Raw genomic sequence first — 24,984 nt, forward strand, 5'->3', positions numbered from 1 at the left:
GACTTAAAATTGTACAGTGGATGCAGCTTAAAAGTGGTGCATTGTCTAAATGGCGTATACATTTACCAAACTGTGTTGCTGCAAGGTGAGATCTTACTAGATTTGAAAGCAAGAAGCACACCAGTGTTGGAAGCAAAGAGATTTATTTAAGGAGAAAAGAAAGTAACAGGAACACAACAATATGCTTACGATGCCCCTTTAGTACACCCCTTCTGCTCCTTAACCCCGAAATGAACAGTAGCAGGAAGACTCCTTTGACCAGTCCCCATAGGGCTGTCCTGAGGTTCAGCAGAAAATTGAATTCCCACAACTTCATAGGTATAACCACCAAGCTTGCATGTGGCACTTTATTATGGCCAAGAGTGGGGTGAGATGATAGTTTGCCCGCACAAGGTCGGATAGCCGAGATCAACTGATTGGAATATTTAACGCTTGTCAGTAATGAAGCTTCCCCTTCGTTCTCCCCATAGATTTGTGTCAAGCTGGTGCCAGCTTTGCATTGATTAATCATGAAGCAAAATTCTCTTTTTTGTGTGCAAAGTAGGTTCAACTATAAAGTGGCAACAGGAACCATGGCATGCCACAAGCTCTTCGAAATTGTGTTTCCGCTACACAAGCATCTTTAAAATAGCCTAACAGCTTTTTATCCATGTTTGGCAACCACTGCTTTGAATTTGGAGTCCCACTCCATAGATCTAATGTTTTATAAGTAGTTAGTGTTACATTTCAGCGAGTTGTGTTCAAGATTTGTGGTTTGGCCTGATCTCTCTTCCCACTTCAGGTTTGATTGCTTGGGAAGTTATTCTCTTTAACATTGCAGACTGAATCAGGGCATTTGGTCTAGCTAGCCTGATACTGTTGACACTGACTGGCAGCTGTGAGTCTCCAGATGTGGGAGGCACAAGCTGAACCGTAGAATTTCTGCCTACAAGGTTGGGGCTCCACCTCTGAGCTACACAGTATGGTTGGGAACTAAACAAGCAGCATCTTCATGGTAGCATCTCTTTGGAAAACCAGGAAAGCCGCAGAATTGCCTCTCCTAAAACAAGGTTTTAACAGCAAGTTGGGTTTGTTAACATTTTAAACCATTATTTGCTCTCCTCCAACGAATTACAGTGCAAAACCTACTATTTTTACACGATGGCCCATTGGAAATTTATTGGATTCTCTAAATTTGCATTAATTTATAGATTAATTGGTTTTTAAAAGATCTGTTGTTGAATTTTTATATAGTGAGTTTTAGGATGTGTTCTAGTAGTCCCAGCTGCCTAGAAATGTCGTTTTTGGAATAGGTGGCACATAAATATTTCAAATATAAAAACAAAATGAAATTGTTAAAGCCAAGAATGTGAGTTTCATTTTCAAGCATTCCTAAGAACATTATGCTTGGAAGCATAAGACAGAACTAAGGCAGTTAACTCCTCGCTGTTAATAATTATATTTCTCTGCCATGTGATAATCGTAGCATTTCATGAAATAATAAGTAAAACACCACACATGGTAAATCTTTATTTCTCAGATATGTCTAAAGCCTCCCATTCACAATGGGCACTCTGGAAGGCTGTTAAAATGCATCAACTGCTCAGGAGTCACATAACAAAATGCAAACATTCTGTGCAGCTGCTATTTATTTATTTAGAATTTTTGTATGCCGTCCCGTTCTCCTGAGCCTTGGGACAGCTTACATACAATAAATAAATGTTCCAGGAACCCTCTCTAAAAGAGGCAAAAAGCTCATCCACCGGGAGTAGGGCCTTCTCTGGTGGCCCCCAGACTCTGGAATGTACTTCCCAGAGGTATGCCTGGGACCCAGCTTACATTCTTTGGCGCCAGGTCAAAACCTTTTATTTAAACAGCATTTTAAAATAGCTTTTAATGTACAGTGGCTTTTGTTTTGTTTGATTTATTTTGTGTTAATTGCTGTTCGTTTTATACATGATTTCTGTTTTAATTCGTTTATTGGAAGTTGCTTGATAGTGTTCTTTTAAAGTCCTGTAAGCCATCCTGAGATGTTTATATAAAGGATGGCATATAAAAGCTTTTAATTAATACATTTTAAAAGCAGTCCCTTGTCCTAATCCTAAGTAGGCGTTCTGGCCACGGTCCCTGGAAGTGGGCTGCCCGGGGCACATGGGCCATGGGTGCCACCCCATGCGTTTCTCAATCCCACCAGCTGCCACCTCACAGCATCAACAGCTGCTGTTTATTTACCTGTTACTTTAAGGCTTAAGGGCTTTTAACTGATTTTAATACTCAGTCGCATTTTGTTTTGGTTTATTATGTATGTTGTTTATTCTGTTTATTATTGTAATACCTTTTTATTTAATCAATATTTTAATGTTTTAATACTGAATTTTATTGTTGTATTTTATTAATTCGCAGCCAGAGTGGATTGTCAATTTATGTTGTAAGCCACCCAGAGACACAAGTAATTGGAATGCGCTCCCCAGAGAGGTCCGCCTGGCGCCGTCGTTGTATGTTTTTCGGCACCAGGTTAAGACCTTTTTATTTTAGCAATATTTTAATACGTTTTACTATCATGATCTATATGTTTTTATTGCAGCCAGTGTGGGTCGATAATTTTATTTATATTTTATTGTATTTTATCTATGTGAGCCGTCCTGAGGCTTTCGCGACAGGACGGCATATAAATACTTTAAATAAATAAATAAACAAACAAATGCTATACAAATGTTATGAATAAATAAATAGATAAATACTGTAAGCTGTCCTAAGACAAGTTTCATGTAGAACGGGGTAGAAATACTTTAAATAAATTAAAACAGTTGTGGGGGGCAAGATGGTTGGCATCCTCTGGGGAGCCCCGCTGCCCCAGGGCATGGCCATCTGGAGTTTATTTAAAATACTTATATGCTGCTTGTTCCACCAACAGCATTCCTAGGTGGCACACACTCCTAAAATAACAACATTCAGTTTGTGGATGATAGATCTATTCTCAGAGTCCGTATTCTATGCATGCCGGACAGGTATTCTCATAGCCATCAGGTCTAAATAGTGTCCTTAGAAATGCTTGAAAATGAAACCTGCAAGTGTTCCAACAGATGGGTGAATTTCTTCCCACGTCACCCCCAAATCCCTGCTTGATGCCTGAATTTTGGGTTTTCTTTCTTTGCTGACACTTTAATTTTCCTCTTTAATTGGTTAAAATAAGTAAAGGCTGGTTGAGGGATATTTCAGGTTATGTTCTGTCAGTAATAGATAATTCTATGCTGTAAGAATCCAGGGCAGGGTTACTAATGGTGGTATAATGCAGCATGTTGCCTTCAAATACTCTTTGTAAATTGAAAGCTGGCCTTAGCTAATGCTTTATTCATTCTCCAGAGAGTGCAAAATCAAACCAGTGTTCTTGGAATTTTATACATATTTCATTTTTATATCACCCAATAGCCAAAGGTTCTCTGGGCAGTTAGACTTTAAAAATTAAAACCTTTTTTATAAAAAAAACAACAACAACCAAGAGCAACATGTTAACAATAAAATACTAGAAAAATCAAACCAATAAAACTAGCAATAGGCCCCATGGCAATTACAATCAAATGGATGCAGAGGCAGAGTGGAAATACCAGATAAAATGCAACATTAAAATGAATATATGAATTTCAACTGTTAAATTACTAGGAAAATTACAATTTTACCTGGTGCTGAAAAATACAGAGTAGGCGGCAAAGATAGCTTTGGGGAGGTTGTTCCAAAGAGAGGGTGCCGCAACAGAAAAGGCTCTGCTGGTAGCCTCTCCTTTTACTTCTTTTTGAGGGGCTTCCGGAGAAGGACCCCGGTAGCTGGCCTTACAGCCTGGGTAGGTACATGTGGGAGCAGGTGATCCTTCAGATTGTCTGGGTCTAATCCATTAGGGTTTTAAATGTCAAGCACACCAGCTGGCGGCAAGTGCCAGCCAGTCCCTGTTCAAGGGTTTTGCTGCCTTGTTCTAAATCAAGTGAAGCCTCTTGCTCGTTCTCAAAGGCGTCCCCACGACAGGAGGTTATGGAAGCGTGGATGACTGCAGCTTGGCTCTTGGCCCTCCAGGGAAGGCGGTAGATCAGCTATCAGCCTGAGCCGGTGAAAGGTGCTTGGTGCCACGGAGTCCACCCGTGGCTCCCAGGAGCACCCCAAAGAACGAACCTTGTCCCATCACCCACCCACAGCATCCCTGGCTGGTCTGCTTTGAACCCTTCAGCTCGCTGGCCTCCCTCTAGCCCGTTGCCAAGCCCAGGCCCTGATTCAGAGTGGCCGCTAGCTCTTGAGGAAAAGCAGAAGTGGAGCTGAGCCCCTGTGACTTTTGCCTGGCAAAGGCCGTCGCCTCGGGGCTGCCCTGGCATTCGTTAGTGCCACCGGGCCTGAGGGCGAGCAGGTGGGGCTGCCAGTCGTCCAGAATTGGGGGTAGCCGTGAGCTTAGTGGCCTCGTTTCTCCTCAGCTGCTGTGTCGATCCCCCAAGACCGTACCTTCCCCACCCCCGTGACCACAGTAATACAGGCACCCTGTGCTCTCCAACAGTACCCAGGAATATATTTCAAAATATATAGAGTGGAGGCAATAGAAAGATTAAAACAAGCCAGGCACTGTGCCTTTATTCAAGGTGCCGTGGTTGCTCCGGGTCTTGGAATCGCCGAACGTGCGCCAAATGGGCAACACCGTTTGTCCCTGCCCAAGGCCGCTCTCTCGAGTGCAAAGTTCTCTAATGAGCCCCCCACCCCGCAGGATGGTGCTGCTGCGGTGCCTCCCTCCCACAGAACAGGCGGCGGGTCCACAGGTCAAGAGGCAACAGCCCCTTAGCCCTTGCCCTGCCTGGGATGCAGAGCAGAGATGGGTGGAAGGCCTCTGAGGCACCGTGTCGTGTTGTGGAGGAAGGCCGGCTCACTTCTTGTAAAACGTTTTTGGTGCACAAAGAAATCACAGTACTTGCCAAGCCTCCAGCTGATGCACTCTGGTTCCTGCACGGCTGCCTGACGTTTCATGAGTCCAATCGTTTGGCTCTCCGGATAAAAGACTAATGGGCTACAACTCTGGTCATACTTACTGCTTGTGTTGGAAAAGGTCCAAATCATATTTGGATTTTTTGTTCATGGTGGGCATGTCATGAGCGGAGCTGGTGGGAGCCAGGGGTCAGACTAGATGGCCCAGGAGGACCCTTCTTAATATGCTTCTATGTCTATATTTTTTTCCTATATTGGAAAAAATACGGTGGCTGGTGTATTCTGTTTGATCCTTGGTGTAATTCTGGAGTCCATTTTGCGAAACCCAAAGGAAGTTGCTAAGAGTCTTGTCTCCATGCTGCAGGGCCCAGCTTGCTGCAGGCGAAAGATACAAGGAAAATCCCGGTCTTTTCAGTAGCAGCTCCTTCGATACAAAGACCTTTTATTTATTTTATTTCTATACCACCCAATAACTGAAGCTCCCTGGCCAGTTCCTGACAATTTCTTAAAATGCAAGAGAAATGGGGGGAGAGAATAAAAGCTACATCAAAATCCTGCATGCAAAATTTGCTTTAAAATTCTAATACGTAAAAATGTTTATATGTCTGAAACAATTTCAATAAAGTTAGACCTAGTTAAAAAGTTGATATAACCAGGGAAGTGGAGGTCAGCTTTAAGTGAACTCTGAAATGGTGATACCAAACATCCAAAAACCAGATGAGTTGTATATACAACCCACCGGTGTTCTCTCTGTTCCCACAATAATAGTCAACCAGCAGATGGCGGTTGGAACTCAGCAACTGGAAATTTCAGGTCTTAAGGACACGTTGTCAAGCCTTATTGGAGAAAGGATGCTTAACTTAATAACAGAAAGATGCTGCTTCTCTTTGGAAGCAAAATCACACCAGTGGCAGAAAATGAAGTATGCATGGCAAAACCCTCTGAAAGGTTGTGTAAGGGACTGCAAGATTACGAACTGTGAACTCCCCCTTCTATTTGAACATTTCAACCGTAGTGTTTCCCCCCACAAGAAAACATGAGTAGTTAGTGTGCAAGGCCGCTTCACTTAAAGAAAAACTTGAAGAATAAGGGCTGCTGCCAAACCCCAAAGCTGTTTCCCAGGGCTCCAGTGTTCGATCTTGGGTGGCTGGAGGAAGGATGAGCTTTGGAGACCAAGCGTGGGAAGTGCCATGCACAAATTGGATTGTGGCAAACGCCCACAACTCAGAAGGAAAGCCTCCGTCCTCCCAGAAGCACGCTGCTCCGTAAGAAGACTGGAAGGCCTATATGGGCTCCCATGAATTAGGTTTGTGCAACTAGCACAGAATTTGGTTTGGGTCTCTAGTTGGCACTTAGGAAAACGGTCTCCCTTGGCTGAGATTTAGAAGTTGTCCTAACCTGAGTAGAAATTTGAAAATCGAAATGCTTGTATTTTTCATGGACTATCATGAGATTTTTAAGACTCTATGGTATGAAGGAAAGGTGGAGGAGTACCCCAAAGTATCCTGAAAGGGCTTGAGAACCCCAAATGCCTAATTTTCACGTAGGTGAACTGCTGGAAGAGATATGTCCCTCGGGATACACCAGTCCCATATCTGCAGCGATAGCCAAGGTGGCTGACTTCATTCCGCCCTGTTTGTTCACGTAGAACACAGTGGCTATATTGTCGGATGCGATCTGAACTATTTGTTGTCAAAGATTATCCTCAAAGGATCGAAGAGCCTTGATGATCGCCAGTAGCTCGAGGAAGTTGATGCGTTTGTCTAATTCCTGTCGGTCCCAAGTGCCTTGAGTGCGAAGGCCTGCACATACTGTTCCCCAACCGATCAGCGATGCATCTGGGGCGGTTTCTCCCCTCTTTATCATGCGGGGCTGTAAGGCCTCTCGATTCCCTTCCCTGTGACGACTCCACCACTACCGAGTTCGGCTTCGGATGGCGCAGGAGGAATGGGATATCCTACTCCTGAACTTGGTACATGGCTTCATAACGTCTGGATGTGGCTTGAGGGTGGGCTGGCAGGTCCCAGGGCTGGAGCATCACCTGGCGCAGTGTTCTGTTCGCCTGAGGATATCATAGAACCTGTCGGTGCTGGGATCGAGCTGGTGTTGTGCTTCGATCTCTAGTGACTGAACAAGCCTAGACATCAGTTCCCCAAAGGAAATATGGGGCTCCTCCAGGGATCCTGGACCCTGAGACACAACAGCCACATCAGGGGAGATGATCGGCCTCAGACTCGTTTGAGTCTACTTCATAGCATGCTGAACCACTAGATGAGGAATCTCCCGATGACATAGGGTGCCTCTGTTCCACTTGTCCCGATGTAGACGGCGCGTCCCTTGGGACCGATAATGAAGGGCGGCCATGTGGAGCTGGATGATATCCGAACGAGTGGTAATCTTCCCAACCCAAGTAACTCGAATAACAGGGTTGGTTCCAGTCGTCGGAATGTCTCTCAGCTGAGTGGTGTCGGTATCCTGGAGGAGACTTATCTCTCTCTGCGGCTGGCCTGGTTGGCGGCATCGGCGTGCGCGATCGGGCTTTGAGTGGGGAGTCACGGATTTCTGCATCCAAGATCGACTCACGCTTAGGAGCCTTCAGTTGTTGAGGAGACTCACTTTCGGCCCTGATGACCCGTCGATGGGACCCTGGAGGAGAAACCCACATAGCCGCTTGGAGTGTCAGTCCCGATGGGGTCAGTACCGTGGCGGCAGCCGGCACCGACGAACCCGAGTCACAGTGCTTAGCGTGATTGTGGGCCGGTTTCTCTGCCCTGTCCACCTTACGGCTGGAGGACTTAGCAGAGCCGCTGTGCTTTCTCTTCTCCCGTTGCTTTTTAGGGGGAGAAGGAAGCTGTTGGGCCCCCATCACTGAAGTACCTTCCTCCGAAGGGCGCAATGGAGGCATGGCAGAGGCTGGGTGCTGTGCAGGAGCGGCCGAGGTGGAACCAGACTTCGCAACCAACCGGTCGGTTTGCACAAGGGCCTGGTCCCACAGCCACTTCCGCAGGCGATTTTCCCTGTTCTTCCGGGCCTGCTTTGTGAAGGCCAAGCAGTGGCCTCGTTTGTCCGTCCTGTGCCCCTCGCCTAGGCAGAGGATCGTGCGGGTCCGCAGGGGACGTCTTGGAACCGCACTCTGCACATTTGCGAAAGGCTCCCTCGCTGCGCCATCGCGAAAGAGAAAAGGAGAGGATAGTGCAACGGGAATAGATAATATTTTTGGTTGTTTTTGTTTATAGAGAACGAGAGAGAGAGAGAATTGTAATAAGGGAAAAAAACTTGGACTAGAAGAGAGCAATCAACGAGGAACTAGAGCAAAGGAGTAATCAAGGCGAGAGTGAAGAGGCACGAGGCACAGCGAACGGTGGTTGCAAAGACTGGGGAAAATGGCAGACCCTTCGCTCTATATATACTACTGAGAGGGAGGGGAGCGGAGTTTCCCACCAAAAACCGTCAGCTTTCTCATCTTTCCTGCCTTAGGCACTGTGCAGGCGCAGTACCCATATGTGTGATGCACAGAGGCCACGACGAAGAACCTTTTTATTTGCTCAGCATTTTAAATGTTAATATATTAAAGATGGGTTTTATTTGTGTCAATTCAGACGATGCTGTGCTTTTACTGTATTACTGTCCTTGGACTCAAGGTGAAGGATGGTATAGAAAAGCTTTTAGATAAATAAATACCAGAAGTGTTCTGTAAGGTCATCGATCCATTGCACTGTGTGCTCATATTGCAATGCTGTTCTTTCGGTTGAACCTCCAAGTCGGAAAATCAACCTCAGAGAAGGGGAGGAATAGGAATTCTGGCATGTGGAGGCGAGACTGATGTGAGTTAGCTCTGCTCAGCCCCCTTCTCTTGAAGTGTGAAGGCTCGAGTGGCCAAAACTCCCCTGCAGTGGACTCGTGCAAGACAGGAAGGTGGGGAATCCACCGATCCCCAGCACCCCTGTGGTTGGCCTTCATTTGGATGATTGCAAGACCAAGGGAAGGGGATCAGTGTACATTTGATACAACTGCATAAGCAATTATCTTTGCTTAAGTGCACACTACCTTTCCCAAATGTATTATCTTTTCCCTGTCTTGATAGGTTTTTTGTACTTAAGATACGGAGAACATTCATGACCAGAAGAAAATTGATGTATAATTGTCTGAAGATTTCAAGCGTGGCAGAATTAATTAGGGCTGTCAATCCACGATAGACTCAAATTCTATGTAAATTTAGTCATAGAAAAATACAAAGACCAAAATCCATAGACCGTGTTCTTTCCACAGCTAAAACATCAACATGTGCGTTGCGGGGGGAGTGTGTGTTGCGAAGCTGGGGCTGATCTGTTTTGATGCAGAGGGTGTCCAGATGAAATATCAAATCCAACATGTGCAAGTTCAGAATAACTTGGCATTCCAGCCAGTATGAAATCCTGGTGTTTTTCCTGAAATGTACAGCTTCCAAAAGCTGGAATGAGCCGTATGGAACTCTGGTTGCTTGAAGACACTTATTTTGGAGCAGTGACCTTTTCCGGTCCCCCCATCTGCTCAAATATCTTCACGGTGAATATCTTCTTTTCGTCCTTGTTTGCCCCCTGTGATTAATTGAGGATTTGATCTTTGAGGCTCCGAGAGTTAGATCGTTTTGTGTTGCCTATTACAAGCCGTTCTCAAATGTTTCTATCTGGGGTGCTTTGTTCCCATCCACATAAACAATGGAATCTATGAAAGGAAAGAATGTGTTTTCATGTTTCCATTGTTCCCGTTCACAGTGGCTTAGTTTTCCCCATTGTCTTCCCACCAGATGTTAATGCATGTTAGTGTATTCTGAACAGAGATCTCTTTGGCAAACCTGTGTTTGGATTCATATATTACCGAAAGCTCAGCGAAGAGTTGGGTTAAGTTGCCCTATGGAGCCTTCCTAGCAAAGCACATCATGGGCCCTTAGACTTCAGGTGGATGTACTGAAATAGGAAATGCTCTCTGGCTTATGCAGGTTTTGGGGGGGGGGAGGGGCGGTGGATAGGATGCTAAAGAATCTTTAACTATTCCAGAATAAAGAGATCAAACCTAAATGCTGACATTTGCGGTTACAAATATTCTTTTAAAATGCTCATATTCCTGTCAACACAGGTAAGTAACCGTCTGTACATATCCACAGGTGTACAGAAAGAATGACAGAATAAGGGACAATGGAAAGGATTGCTGTTAAAACAAAATATAGCTACTGCCTCAAAACTAAGTACCCCAAGGGCGTCAATTCTTGTAGAGATGGCACGTGATTCATGTCAGTGGAGCTATGCAGGCAGTCGGCGGGTCCTGAGAAAATGGAAATCCATCTTTGAGTTGGTGTGCAAGTCAGGTATAATTAGTCCTCTGTGTTAGCAGGGGCGAGAGGTACAGGGCTTCCATGAAAGAGGGAAAACCACAGGTGTCTCCAAGGCACCCAGCCCAAATGACCAGGGCCGCCTCTTTGCAGCAAAGAAATGCCTGAGGGATTTCCTTGTCCAGACGTGTGGGGCAGGAGGGCCTGCTTCGGGGGCATCCTTCTCCCCTCTGTTTGTTCCTTCTTTATGGTGGCTTTTGGGGAACCTCTAATGGTGCTCAACCTATCCCCAAGTTAGGCTCAAAATGGACAGCTTATTTACCTTTCAGCGGGTCTATTAGCCACTTCCAAGAGGAGGCTGATGCTAGTAGGACAAATTCTAGGATCCTCCTAGAGCAGCAGTTCCCAACCTTTTTGGCACCACAGACTGCTTTTGCAGTAGACCATTTTTCCAGGGATTGGGGGGAGGGGGGGTTGGTCTCAGGTTGATTCAAGTGCATTACAGTGGGTGCCTCATACCTTGAATTTAATTTGTTTCAGGAGGCCATCAGAACTCTGTATTGTTCGAAGTCCAAATCAATTTTCCCCATTAAAAAGAATGGAAAGTGAATTAGTCTGTTCCCAACCTTAAACAATACCCGTTTCAATGAATTGAAACTGCAAATACACTCTCCTGAAACAAGTTTGAGGTTATATATGAGATGTGATCAAAAATATGGAGAATGTTTAAATAAAAATTGATCTAGTAGAACAAAAAATGCACATTGTCAGAAATACTGCATATATTTTAGTGCTTAGCCCATTCTTTCGTAACTTTTTTTTTAGCCTTGGAGGACTTCTTCAAATAAGTTTAATATTTTAGGAAACTTAGCCAATGGAGTGGGGGGGGGGTGAATGTACAGTTCTAGTCTGAATCCAAGACACCTTAATCCAAAGTGTTAGTCGATGTCCAGTCTGAATTCCAAGTCGATAGGTAAGTATGAACGAGGAGTCAAGAGCCAGAAAGTCCACACAAATAGATGGCACCTTTGGAGCAGAATAAGTAGGATCGAGGTCCAGGATGCAGGGTTCACAGCCAAAGAGTTGCATAGCAACAGGAAACGCCATAACAAGCCAAGAAACCTTGTTGGAGCAACTTCTGGAGGGAAGAGCCAACTCATGTAGCTCTTTCCTCAGGGCTTCCAGGGGGTGCTCACCAGGGCCATGGCAGCTTGCAAGAGGTGGTGGGTTTGCTCCTGCAACTACCAGAGCTGTTATTCTGGCCTTTGGCCATTAGATGGAGCCCTGAAGCTGCATCAGATCTTGACCTAAAGGAGTAAATTAGAATACTCTCCTTTTTGAGAACTGCCAGAATTCATTCAAATAATGCAAGTTTTTGTCTCGGTGCTTGTGTGCTTTTAAAAATAATTGCCTGTTCATTCAGGGATTAGATGAAACAGCTTACAAATAAACACAGGCCAGAAATAGGCTGATTTCTTTAAAAGCTGTTCATTAAGAGTACTCTTTTGTTAAAAGGCGGCTACTTGGAGAATTTCTCCAACACACCTGGGGTGCATATATTAATTAGGGATGGTTGCCTTGTACAACTGATTACTGCCTGCAGCCCTAGATTGAAAAACTCAGTCACCCCTTTATTTGGTGTATGTAGGGTCACCACCTTCCAGAGTGAGGTGGGCTGCGAAGAGCCATTCCCAGCTTTGAGCAGATGGAGCTGGCATGACTCTGGCTGCTTTGGGGGTCAAAATGTCCTCAGTCTTTCTTTTTCCAACCCATTAGTGGGTTCTCAAACTGGAAAACAGGGCTGCATAAGGATTCTGTTCTGATCCACCTGTCACTCAAAACTGCAACTCTAAATGCTAATGGGATATTAGGCTTGCATTAAAAATGTACTTGGAAAGGTGCAATTTATATTTGTTCAAACAGGTGCCACGCTTAAGAAGGCCCTGCCACTGGGCAGCAGCGTCTGTCCTGCTGGTGGAGTTGGCGGTGGCTATGCATTTTGAAAAGCATATGTTAAATGCGTTTGCATCCTTTAGTCCATGGGAACTAAGAGAAATGGGTGTTTTCCATGCTTCAGAAGCATTTCCCCATTGAATAAACAGCCCCAAAATGAGTGTCGCTGTGAGCCACACCCAGCTCTGAAGTGAAGTTTGGAAAAGACTTAAGTTTTTACTTATTAATTTAAAGATATTTGTATGCTGTCCTTTGCGAGAGCCTCAGAACAGCTTACACTGTTATGTACTAGAATTTTATTTGTGTACATAAATTAATGACCCACTCTGACTGCAATTAAAATATGGTAATGAAATTCAATATTAAAGCTTGTTAAAATATTGATTAAATAAAAAGGTCTTAACCTGGCGCCGAAAAACAAATAATGATGGCGCCAGGCGGACCTCTCTGGGGAGCGCATTCCATAGATTGGGCGGCACCGCAGAGAAAGCCCTCCTCCACGTACTCACCCTCCTAATTTCCTTCACGGAGGGCTCCCGGAGAAGGGCCTCTCCCGCAGATCTCGGGGCGGGGGGGGTGTACATGGATGTAAGTGCTCCTTCAGGTAACCAGGACCCAAGCCGTTTATGGCTTTATAGGTCATCACCAACACCTTGAATTGGGCCTGGATTTCAATGGGGAACCAGTGAAGCTGACGGAGGACTGAAGTCATGTGAACATAATGCCCAGTCCCCGTCAGCAGCCTGGCAGCTCTATTTTGAACCAATTGAAGTATCCGGACCGTCTTCAAGGGTAGCCCCATGTAGAGCGCATTACAGAAGTCAAGGCAGGAAGTCACCAACGCGTTTGTCACTGTCACTAGGCAGTTGTTCTCCAGGTAGGGGCGCAGCTGATGGATCAGCCGAAGCTGAAAGAAAGTGCTCCTCGCCACCGCTGTCACCTGAGCTTCCAGTGAAAGCTCTGGGTCAAGGAGCACTCCCAAGCTGCGGACCTTGTCTCTAAGAGGGAGTGCAATCCCATTGAGGACTAGGTTCAGTTCACCCTCACCGAAGCCCGATCCACCAACCAACAGGACCTTCATCTTGTCTGGATTGAGCTTCAGTTTATTGGCCCTCATCCAGCCCATTACCTCGGCCAAGCACCGGTTCAGCACAGCCACTGCCTCACCTGGATTGGCGGAGAATGAGACGTAGAGCTGGGTATCATCAGCGTACTGATGATTCCGCAGCCCACACCTCCTGCTGACCTCTCCCAGCGGTTTCATGTAGATGTTAAACAGCAAAGAGGACAAAATGGACCTCTGCAGTACTCCATGGCATAGCTGCCATGGTGCAGAGCCATAGTCCCCTAGTACCACCTTCTGGAATCGGCCGTTGAGATAGGAGCGTAACCACTGCAAAGCAGTGCCTCTGACCCCCAATCCCACTAGCCTATCCAGAAGGATACCATGGTCGATGGTATCGAAAGCCACTGAGGGGTCCAGGAGAACCAACAGGGACGCACTCCCCCTGTCCTTCTCCCTGCACAGGTCATCGTACAGGGCGACCAAGGCAGATTCAGTACCGTACCCGGGTCTGAAGCCGGACTGAAATGGGTCCAGATAATCAGTTTCATCCAAGAGTGCTTGGAGTTGTCCCGCCACCACCCGCTCCAACACCTTGTCCAGAAACGGGATGTTGGCCACTGGTCTTATAATTAGTGGCCACCTCTGGATCCAGTGATGCTTTCTTCAGGACTGGTCGGACTACCGCCTCCTTTAAAGGGGCAGGTACCCGACCCTCCCTCAGAGCAGCGTTAACCACTTCCAAGATCTAGATCCCAATCCCGTGCTTGGCGTTATTTATTACCCAAGATGGGCAAGGGTCCAATAGGCAAGTGGTGGGACGTACTCGTTCAAGCACCTTGTCCACATCATCAGGCTGCAATAACTGAAATTCATCCATTAATTTTGGACCAGGCGGCATTGGTATCTCCCCAGAAACCTCTGAATCACTAGTAGAGTCTAGCTTGTGACGAATCTGAGCGATTTTCTCCCTGAAATGCTTGGCAAAGTCGTCACAGCAGGCCTTCGAGGGTGGAACCGGATCTTTCTTGGGGTCGGGGCGAACCAGGCCTTGCACCACTCGAAAAAGCTCCACCGGACGGCTTTTGAAGAGGCAATGGAAACAGAGAAAAATCACAGCATAGGCCCGATAATGGGCTCTTAAGTGTGTTTGGTCAGATTCATCCCATGACCTCCTCCACCTATGCTTTAGCCATCTCCCAGCCTGCTTCATCGCCCACAATTCAGATGTATACCAAGGGGAAGAGTGGGCTCTGCCCGGCGGGAGAGGACACTTAGGAGCGATCATGTCAATAGCCCTGGTCATCTCCCCATTCCATAGTTCAACCAAGGCCTCGACAGGAGCACCAGTCTTGTCAGCCGGAAACTCCCCCAGGGCCTTCAGGAATCCATCCGGATCCATCCGGCTCCGGGGGCAGACCCACACAATCGGGTCCGTACCCTTACAGAGGGAGAGGCCGCTCTTGAGCACAAACCTCACGAGGAAGTGATCTGACCATGACAGGTGTCAGACCTAAATTCCTCACCCTCAGACCACCCTCTTCCTGCCCCGTCGAGAAAACCAGGTCCAGGGTGTGTCCACGTTCATGGGTCGGGCCAATGACGTGTTGAGACAGCCCCATGGCCATCATGGAGGCCATGAAGTCCTGAGTCGCCCCGGTCAGACCAGTCTCAGCGTGGAGATTGAAGTCCCCCAGGACCAACATCTTGGGGGTCCTCAACACCAGGTCCGAGACGATCTCCGTCACCTCAGGCAGGGAGTCTTACTGGGTAGAAGGGTGCACGGTGCACCAACAGAATCCCCAATCTGTCTCGGTCGCCCAATACCAAGTAGAGGCACTCCAGCCCTGGCCTCGAAGGGACCGGAAGTCCTGTGAGGGAGATGGAAGCTCTGTAAACCAAAGCGACCCCCCTCCCCTCCCCTCCAGGCGTGCATGGTGCTGAACCAGATACCCGGGCGGGCACATTTGAGAGAGGGTGATATCCCCCCCCCTCGCCCAGGTCTCCATTATGCAAGCCAGGTCACCCCCCTCATCCACAATCAAGTCATGGATGAGGGAAGATTTATTGTAGACTGACCTGGCATTGAGCAGCAACATCGTCGGGCCCGAGGGGCGGTTGACAAGACTACTTGGAACCCTCTGGCTGTGGGCAGAACCAGAAGGAGGGACAGGTGGCAGCCATCTGTCCCTCCTCCTCCTACGCGGACACATTAAGCCCCCACCGCTGTAACGTCCATTGCCCATGACCACCCCAATGGCGGTGCCCACGCGCTCCCCAGGAAACTCAAGCGTCGACACAGTCAGGGACGACTCAATAAAAACAAAACTAAAATACAATAAAGCTTTAAAACAATCAAAAACTCCCCATTTTCCCCTTCAATACAAAATTAAAATTCCCCCCACCGACCTAGTCCCCCGCCAGCCCAGCCCCGCACGGCCACGAATGGCCACAAACGGCGGTACCACCCTTTGGCCGTCGCCCTTTGACTGCCAGCCAGAGGCCACCGGCCCCAGGCCGCGTCCGGCGGGTTAAGCCGGTGCCCGCCCATGCACCCCACCCCAATCCAGCATTGCTCTCACCAACGCCGGTGGGAAGGGGCGCGGAAACCCGCCCGGCGGCAAGATAGCGCCCTCCTCCGCACCGTCGACAGCAGCCCTGGCGTCCTCCGTGCCCGGGGTGGCCCAGCGGTGGCTGCGGGAGCGGCGTCAGCTGGCCCCCAGTACAGCGGTGCGCCTCAGGTCCGGCGGCGGCGGTGGTTTTGTTTTGTTTAAAGGAAGGTTTTCACCTAGCTTGTTAAGATCAAGTCTCTACTTCTCCTGTCCTTCCAGAAAAAGATTGTAAGGTTTACACTAACTTCCTTTTTTGGATGGGGTAAGGAAAATTTCTAGAATGCTAACTTTTTAGGGGTTCGCCCAGATCTACAGTCAGACCCTGTTTAAATAGCAGATGAAAAGGCTCTTCTAAGCCAGTTGTTAAGAGACCTGTAACTGCATAGTGGACAGCATTATCCGATGCAAAAACAGTTTATTACTGTAGTATTCAATACAGACAAGTGAGGCTTTGCCGGATGCTGCTGCTTGAGAGGATGATCAAAGCAGGAGCTCTGATAAAACAAGAGAAAAGGAGTCCAAAAAAAGGTGGCTACTGCTCAGCCGCTGATGCTAACGGGATCCTCAGACAAATTTCAGGTCCAGAGCCACCCCTAACGAGACCAAGTTGTTAGAATATCTCTTCTTAGTCTCTTTATGTGCATGGGTGACAACTTGGGGTTCTGGGAGAGAACCACTGAAGGTCCATGCGGCCCTAAGCTCCAAACCTGTCTCCCATTCGCCCAGAACTGGTCCAGAGAGTTCTTCAGTGCTCATTGCTGTCAACGGGGGGGATTTTTCTCAGTTTAACATGAATGGGTTAATTTTCAAGGGGAATTGCTGCCGGAGGAGGGCTAGATTAACTCTTCTCTTACTGCAGCACTCCCTCCCACCAAAACAAAATATTGTTCTGCACATCAATAAAGCTGGGGAAACAACAGGAGAGAGAAAGGTTTCCCATTGGCTTGCCATGTATTGAGCCAGGCTGAGAATGTATTTTATTTGAGATGGTTTGAATAAGAAATTAATTGCTTGGCTTTGCTTCTTGTAAAATTGAAATAACTCCTGGCAATTTTTTCTGTATTTACATACAGAGGTAAAAAACAGCATACATAAATTTCATGCAGGTTTATGCAGTTTGACTCTTTTAAGTCCCTAGCAAGGCTTCTAAGCTTGCAGAAAAGTGGCTCCTACCTTCCGAGCATCTGGCAGGCGTCAAGCTTTACATTCCAGAATAAAGATTCTCCCAAGTCTCTGGGTCACCACCGAAGCTTCTGCAGCCGTTGCTGCTCCCCCCGTCTTATTTCCATGTTCCAATCCTCTTTTTCTGGACTTACTCTTTTCCATCCCACTGTGGGACTGTTTGAAGCTTCTCCTGCCTCTTCCATCCTTTCCAGCCACAGCAAAACCCCGGGGAAGCAGCGCTCCTTGGTCCCCCCATACCAATTTTCCTCCATGTGCAGCTGCCTTAGCTTCCACCCCAGTGGGAACGGAGCCACCTCTCCCTGTAAGATCCACGCTTCGTTCTGTAATGCGTTATTTTGTGCCATCAAGTCATCTCCAAGCTAGAGCATCCCTGTGAACATTCTGTAATAAGCCAGGGAAGGTCGTTTTCCTGTCCCACCATGGCTGGGCAGCACCTGCTCCAAACCCAGACCTGGCCCTGTGGCTCAGGTTCAGCACCATGATGCCCCTAAATGCATCCGATGAAAAGCAGCTGATTAAAGCATTAAGCTGGGAAGAGGGGGGTGTGATACGGAAAGAATGGGGGAAAGGCTAGGTGGGAAGCAGCAAAATAATACAGTGACAGCAGAATATTTATTATTTATTTACTTATTAAAATATTTATATGCAGCCCTATTCGCCGAAGCCTCGGGGCGGCTCACAACATGAAGAAAAATACAATAGCAACAATATAAAAATAACAATATAAAATAAATAACAATATAAAAGAAGTCACCCTGGCCAGATAAAAGAATGCAAGGGCTTAGCTCCCTTCCACAAAGATAACAAAGCTGGGCTAAAGTAACTCTCTGTCCCCTGCAATTAAGTCTGCTTTTGGTTAGGGACCAAGGCGTCACACCAGGATCCTTTCTAACCAGAGGTCTTCTAAGCCCCCCACCTGGCAGGTGGAATAATAATGCTAGACGTTCACAACAGGACTGTCCAAGGCCAGGCATCCCGGAGCTCATCAACAGTGACAACCTGGAAGCGGCAGCCGAAACTGTGTTGCTCGCTGAGAATTTAATTCAACTCTTCCCAAGCGTGCATTACAGACACCCCCCAAAATGTGCCTGCCCCACTCGGCTCTTGCAAATGAACGGCAGTGCTTTCCTTCGTTGAGTCAATCCACCTCCTAATTGGCCTTTCTCTACTCCCTCCAAATTTCTTTAGCATGATTGTCCGAAATCTGCTACATTGTGCAAAAATAGGTCTTGGAGTGTTTCACGCTGTGCATTTCTGCCTTTTTCCCGGGGCCTTGTGGTGAGCAAAGCATCTTTGGGTTTTGTCTTCAGTGATTTAACACTTAGTAACAACTTTTGAGCATTTTACTCTGGTTTTCCTCAGTGCATTTTTCCTATTTCCAGTGGATAATTTTTAAAAGTTGTTACGTTTTTCTCTTCTGTGCAACCCGCAACTGCAAACTTATCTTCATGATTGCAGCGGAGCAAAGACAGAGAGCTATGGCTCATGAGACAAAAATACCCAGTCGCTATTTTTCTATACCTTTGGCCTCCAGTCACAGTCCGTTCCTATAGCAAAATGTCTTGAATTCGCAGCAGAACCCCCAGTAGCTCATAAACACTAGAACTGACAGTTTGAAAAATTGAGCTGATGCTTAATATGGCATGGCTGGGTCTTACCGTCACAGCCGTTTTATTCCAGCCCCATAACATGCATAAGACCTCCTTGGGCAGGGCTGAAACAATTTTATTTATTTATTTATTTATTGAAACATTTCTATGCCGCCCCATTCGCGAACATAAAATAAAATACAAAAATAACAATATAAAAGAAGTCGCCCTGGCCAGATAAATACGCAAATACTGTTAACAATTAAAATGACGCTTAAATAAAAAAGTCTTCGCCTGGCGCTGAAAAACAAATAACGACGGCGCCAGGCGAACCTCTCTGGGGAGCACATTCCATCGATTGGGCACCACCGCAGAGAAAGCCGTCCTCCGAGTACCTACCCTCCTAATTTCTTTCATGGAGGGTTCCCAGAGAAGGGCCTCTCCCGCCGATCTCGGGGCGGTTGGGCATATATGGATGTAAGCGCTCCTTCAGGTAACCAGGACCCAAGCCGTTAAGGGCTTTATAGGTCATCACCAACACCTTGAATTGGGCCCGGACTTCAATGGGAAGCCAGTGAAGCTGACGGAGAACTGGAGTCATGTGAACATAACGTCCAGTCCCCGTCAGCAGCCTGGCAGCTCTATTTTGAACCAATTGAAGTATCCGGACCGTCTTCAAGGGTAGCCCCACATAGAGCACGTTACAGAAGTCAAGACGGTTTTTGGTTTTTTTACAATTTTGTCTTTTCCATGACAGGTCACGGATTTGAAGACTTGGCTGTAGACTGTTCTAGGCGGTCAACTGCACTAGGCATGTCTCCCAAAGTCAAGATTTTGGCTAGGGGTAGGGTGAGTGTTCAAGGTGGACGAGGGGGAATGAAATGGGTCTGAAGGCCCTTTTTCTGAGGTTGGGTCCTGACTTTGGCATCTTTTCTTGCAAGTATTTTTTCCTTTTTTATGGTGTGTTTTGGTGCACATTTAAAAAGCTTAGAGGAAATGACTGTTTGCATGCCATATTTTCCACATTCTGTTTCTGGCATGAAAAAGTAAGCAAGTTACTGGAAGAAAAAGAATGCAGACGATACTCTGTTAGAAAAGTTGTACCTCCAGAGGGAATTTTGGAGAAATAACTCCTTGTGAGAGAGCTTTCTACTCTTAGTGCAACAGACTTAACCAGTTCATTAAGAATTGTATAAAGAAGGAGGATGTGAGGAGGGCCGGAACATGGTACATAACTGCTCTGCTCGCTTTCTCAGACTCTGATTTGAGCAAATTATAATTTGCACAAATTGGGTCTGGGGGGGGGTGTCTCTTGAAATTCACACAGTTGGGTCTCTAATTGTTTAAGTATTTTTTATTGCCAGTCTTGGTGTGTTCATCCCCAAGGCAATATATCCACTGTGTAATCTTGCACGGGTATATTCTCATCTTGTAAGTACTCTTGTCAGTTTCATCCTCTAGCCATTTTCTTGGTTTCTTTCAACTAAGAAATACTTTTTCAAATCATTAGTTTTACCATCCTCTCTGGTGTGTCCTGTTACTTCTTGGCTGGCTGTTCTGCATAGCCAGACTTCATCGGACTTGCTTCTTGCTTGTAATGTGCAATGGCTTCACTTCAGCTTCCCTGGAACACTTGGGCCGAGCCAGGCAGCCTCCATGCAAGGAACAGGATGTTTCTCAGCTGGCATATTCCGGCTTTCATCACTGTTCTATGTTACTTAAGTTGCCTTTCAATTACCTTCTCTATGAAGAATCTGCCTTGATCCCTGCATGAACTGTGATAGTGACATAACAGGCTGGGAGTTGCTTCCACTAATTGGAGGATTCTTAGATTCGATTTCTGTTCCTTTATTTCCTCCATCGAGTGGAGGAAGCAGGACAAACCCATTCGAGAATCTCCTCCATTCCTTGCAGAAATGAACAGACCCCAATCAAGTATCTCATGTTCCCTGTTGAGGCGAGCTTTGTGAGTCACTTGGCTTTGTATTCTGAGCCACAGAATTGCTAGAATTGGCTGCATCTTTAAAGAAATAAACTGCATTTAGAAAGAAGCTTCAAGTTTAATTTAGTTTCCAGCTTGCAAGCCTGGCAGACCTGGAGGTAGATCGGCTCACAACAGTTGTAAATATGTAAAGCTTAACCCAGCAGTGCGTATCGATCTTTGGGCATTTTAACGGCATGGCATTATTGCCACACAAATCTCATACAGTATGTGTAACAGCATCTCCAGTGCACGAAAGACAAATCCTCCCTGCATGAGTTGGTTTTTAAAGAGCTTGACCGTGATGCATTTGAGTTTATATTCCTGTTGCCTTCAAGGATCTCCCAGATGCACTCACAGAATTAGGAAAATGTGCCTTGTTCAAAACAAGCGAATGAGTCCTGCATCTTCAGTGGTTGCCTCTTTCAGAACACAGAATCTCGAAGAGCAGCGGTCTTCTTGTTTGCCAGCTGTCAGATGCCAAAGCTTTGCTGCACGCTTTCGGGGAAGAGAGGGCGTTGGAAAGAAAACACCTGGAGATGCTTGTACCAACATGCCCATCTGTATGTTCCGCAGTGTTCAAACTGCTGTTGCGTTCTAGTTAAGCATGTTATGCCAAGCTTTATTTTGGCTGGCGTTGCTAGTTGGTCAGGTGGGATCGGTGCGTTTTCAAGGAAACTAGGACACGCAGGTTGGTTCCTGCTTTCGGTGGCTTTCATTAGCATCAAGGGTTTTATTAATTTATCACATGGGAGACACTAAAGTCTGGGATCATGCTGATTCTTTGCATTCCAAAGGCATTGCAAGCTCTGAAAAATTACTTGCAGTCAAGCATTCCAGAAATGGCTGTTTAATTATTCTTCGATACACAGGGAAGAAATGCTGCATTCCACTAGAGCTGTTGAAAAACCTTGGCAAAATCTCCATTCGGATTTTTAAAGGTGTTCCGTTTGTACAATGAGCTTTAGCAGGAATGGGTGAGAGTTTGGTTTGGTTTCAGTTTCGATAAGAGCTTGTCAAAAGTGACAACGTTTTCCATGTTGGGAACAAAGAAAACTTGGTTTACAAGATGTAAATGGGGAGAAATAAGAGCTGATAAATTTTTAGGGCTGAGTGGATGGGCCAATTTGAGGGATTTGCATCTGATAGTCCGGTTTATTCATTTACTCATTAGATTTTCATATTATTCAGTAGCTTGAAGACTCTCTGGGCAGTTAACAAGATCGAAGACACAAGACAGGCACAGCAAACCAATAAAATACTATCCAACAAGGACACTGCCACGTTAATCAAGTTTAAAATGCAGGTACAGCAACGATACAAACTAGCATATCAGAAACAGCAAGACAGAAGGGGCTTCTGGGGCCATCTAGTCTGACCCCCTGCTCCAGCCGACTCCACTCAGTTGCTCCGGCTTTCCTTGAACACCCTCCGTGATGTTACCTCCACCACCTCCCTTGGAAGCCCATTTCATACCCTTGGGGTCCCAACCATCAAGTCCAGCACCCTAAAATCCATTTCCTTGACTTTTGCCCTATTGGACCGTGTCTCTTCCCTCCACCTCACCACCCTCTACTTTGTGACATCTCTTCACACTTGAAACAAGTACTGTAATAGGTACCATAGGAAAAACCATCACACCTTACAATTAAGGCAACCCGATTTCCCTGCATGCTCCTTTCCTGTCCCTTCCTCCAAAAATAAAGGAGGGGGGCTGCCCACGTGGGCATCAAATAAGTGTGCAATGGGCAGCTCCTCTGTGGAACGAGCTGCCATGTCGGCTTGGGCAGAAGTGCCACCTCTTGGCCACTGGAGCGATCTCCTGGCTCCCCCAGCTGGGCTCAGGTAGGCTGACCTGCCGAGGAGAGCCCGAGGTGGCGGCGTCCGCACCACCGTGACGGGGGCGAAATGGCAGAAGGGCAGTCTCGGGGCAGGCGGAAGGCCCCTAGAAGTCCCAGCTGGCAGTCCAAGCCCAGCAACTGCTTGGTAGCATTGGTAATACTGATCCCAGCATTCTGGATTCTGCCAATCCAGAACCAATTCCTGAGGAATAACCCTAAAATGCAGGCTGTCGCACTGCCTGCCTGCCAAGGGGAGAAGAGCACGAAGCCTTCCCCTTCTGATGCAGCCCATGCGCATGTCCACCCCCTTGAACCACACTCCCCCCCTCCCCGCTGTTCTCGCGCCCGCCTTCCAGTCTGTCCTGCCACACAGCCCTGGAGCGACTCGTCGTCAAAAATGTAGACGTCTCGGGTCATTTCTCCTGAGCTGAGCTGCTGACATGACTCGAGTCGGACTTGGACTGAGTCTCCCTTGCTGAGTCCCCCACACGGCATGGTGCAGGCATTGAACCATCCCAGAATATTGCGGTATATATTCTGCCTTTTTCCTACGAAGCGCTCAAGGCAGCTTACATCATTCTCCTCCTCCATCTTATCCTCACAACAACAACCCTGTGAGGTAGGTTGGGCTGAGAGTCTGTGACTGGCCCAGAGTCACCCAGTTGGCTCCATGGCCGAGCGGGGACTCGAACCCAGGTTGTCTTGAGTCCCAGTCCCATGCTCTTGACCACTACACCACACTGGCTCTTGGAATATGTTCGGGAGAGGGCATTCTTTGCTCCTCCATGGTACATTTTCCCTTTGCATATAAAGCTACTCCACTGTGGAGGAGTTTCTAGCAGAGTTGATGGGCTAATCTCACACTCTGGTAGGTATGACCGTTGAGCATTTGTCCATTCGTCTCCCCCACAGCCCCCTCCCATGAAAACGGGGGGTACACGCTCCCCTTTTTGTGATTATGGATTGGTGTGTAATTCTGCAGACTGGGGAAGAAAACGACGCACAGGCTAGGAAAGTACCGAAGGATTTGTGCTGGAGGAGAGGGTTGGCCTTCTGAGAACCTTGGAGAGCCTTGCTGGGACATTGAGGGCCAGCTTCCACCCTGAGTTTCTGCACCCCAACTTCCCATTTTGTGACCTCCTGTTCCCTGCTGCCACATTGCCGTTTTCACCCAAAGGCTTTAGAGATCATTGATGCTCCCATTGTGAGGAATGGGCCAGAGTCGAGGAGGGCCTTTTCTTTCCCAGCGTCCGTAACTCCATTCCCCTCCGGCGCTTATAGGTAGTTCAGTTATCCTGCTGGATCCGGGGAAATTCATGAGTTGCTGCCTGTGTTAATACTGAGACATCTGACAGATTTTTAAGGGTTTGAGCACTGCTGTGGAGGAATAATAAAACCTAATCTCGGGGGGAGTTCAAATGTTGTTTGGGGTCTGCCTTCTTAAAATTTAAACAGGAAGAACCGGATGCAAATGGCTCTGAATGTTAAAACTTAATGCCTTGGGTAATAGGCAGGTAATTGTGAAAGGAGATGATTACACCCAGCTGCTTAATTCCCTTTTTGTGGAGCCTGTCGGTGATGAATGCCAGCTGGCATTCATCTGAGCACTCCAGAAAGTCTTCTCCTTCTGAACACCTTATGGTAACACTTTTATTCCTGGGATCTACTAGCTTGGGTGATCGCTTGTTCCCAGCCTTGGTGGGGAAGATCTGAGCAGGTCGGAGCGTGTAAATGGTGGCGTTTCAGCCTGCATCGACAGGAAAACGGCCACAAAGAGTTAGGAGATGTTCCAGCCCAATAGGAGTATAAAGCAATCAGCCAGGGCAAATTGGATCCTTAACAGCACTTGTAAACATCCAATAGCAGAAGCACTGCAAACTTCCAGTAGCAGAACTGGGGAGAACCCGGGACTAGGGAGAAAGCTGGTGTAGTAAGAATCTTAGCCATAGTAAATAGTCATAGTATTCATTTCTGTATTGCCCCACAGCTGAAGCTCTAATGCAATACAACAAAATAGATAAATTCAGACATACATGAAAAGCTTGAAACAACTGACACCAAATAATCATAAAAGATTCGAAATCACCCAGGATGGAAATCCTCTTAAGCCCATGGATATCCAGATAAGTTTTCTTTTATAACTTCTTTTATATCTTTTATTTATTTTATATTGTTAATTTTAATTTTTTATTGTTATTTTTGTATTGTATTGTATTGTGTTGTAAGCCGCCCCGAGGCTTCGGCAAGGGGCGGCATAGAAATGTTCTAATAATATAATAATAATAATAAAAATAATAATAAGTCCTTGAGAGCCTCACCATAGAAGGCAGCCATACCCTGGGGCCAAAAAGATGATAAATTTGCCACCAGTCAGGCTGTAGTGGGGTCAGTGTTCCACAAATGGGGCACCCCCACGGAGAAGGCCCTACAGGAGGCAAAGCCAAGGAGCAGAGGGGCTGAAACAGGGCTGAGCAATGAACAAGGATCCAAGACCAAACGAAGGCACAGGAAGGCCTTGTT

This window comes from Varanus komodoensis, unplaced genomic scaffold (assembly GCF_004798865.1).
Source record: "Varanus komodoensis strain SLA01 unplaced genomic scaffold, ASM479886v1 scaffold15, whole genome shotgun sequence".
In the NCBI taxonomy this organism is placed as follows: domain Eukaryota; kingdom Metazoa; phylum Chordata; class Lepidosauria; order Squamata; family Varanidae; genus Varanus; species Varanus komodoensis.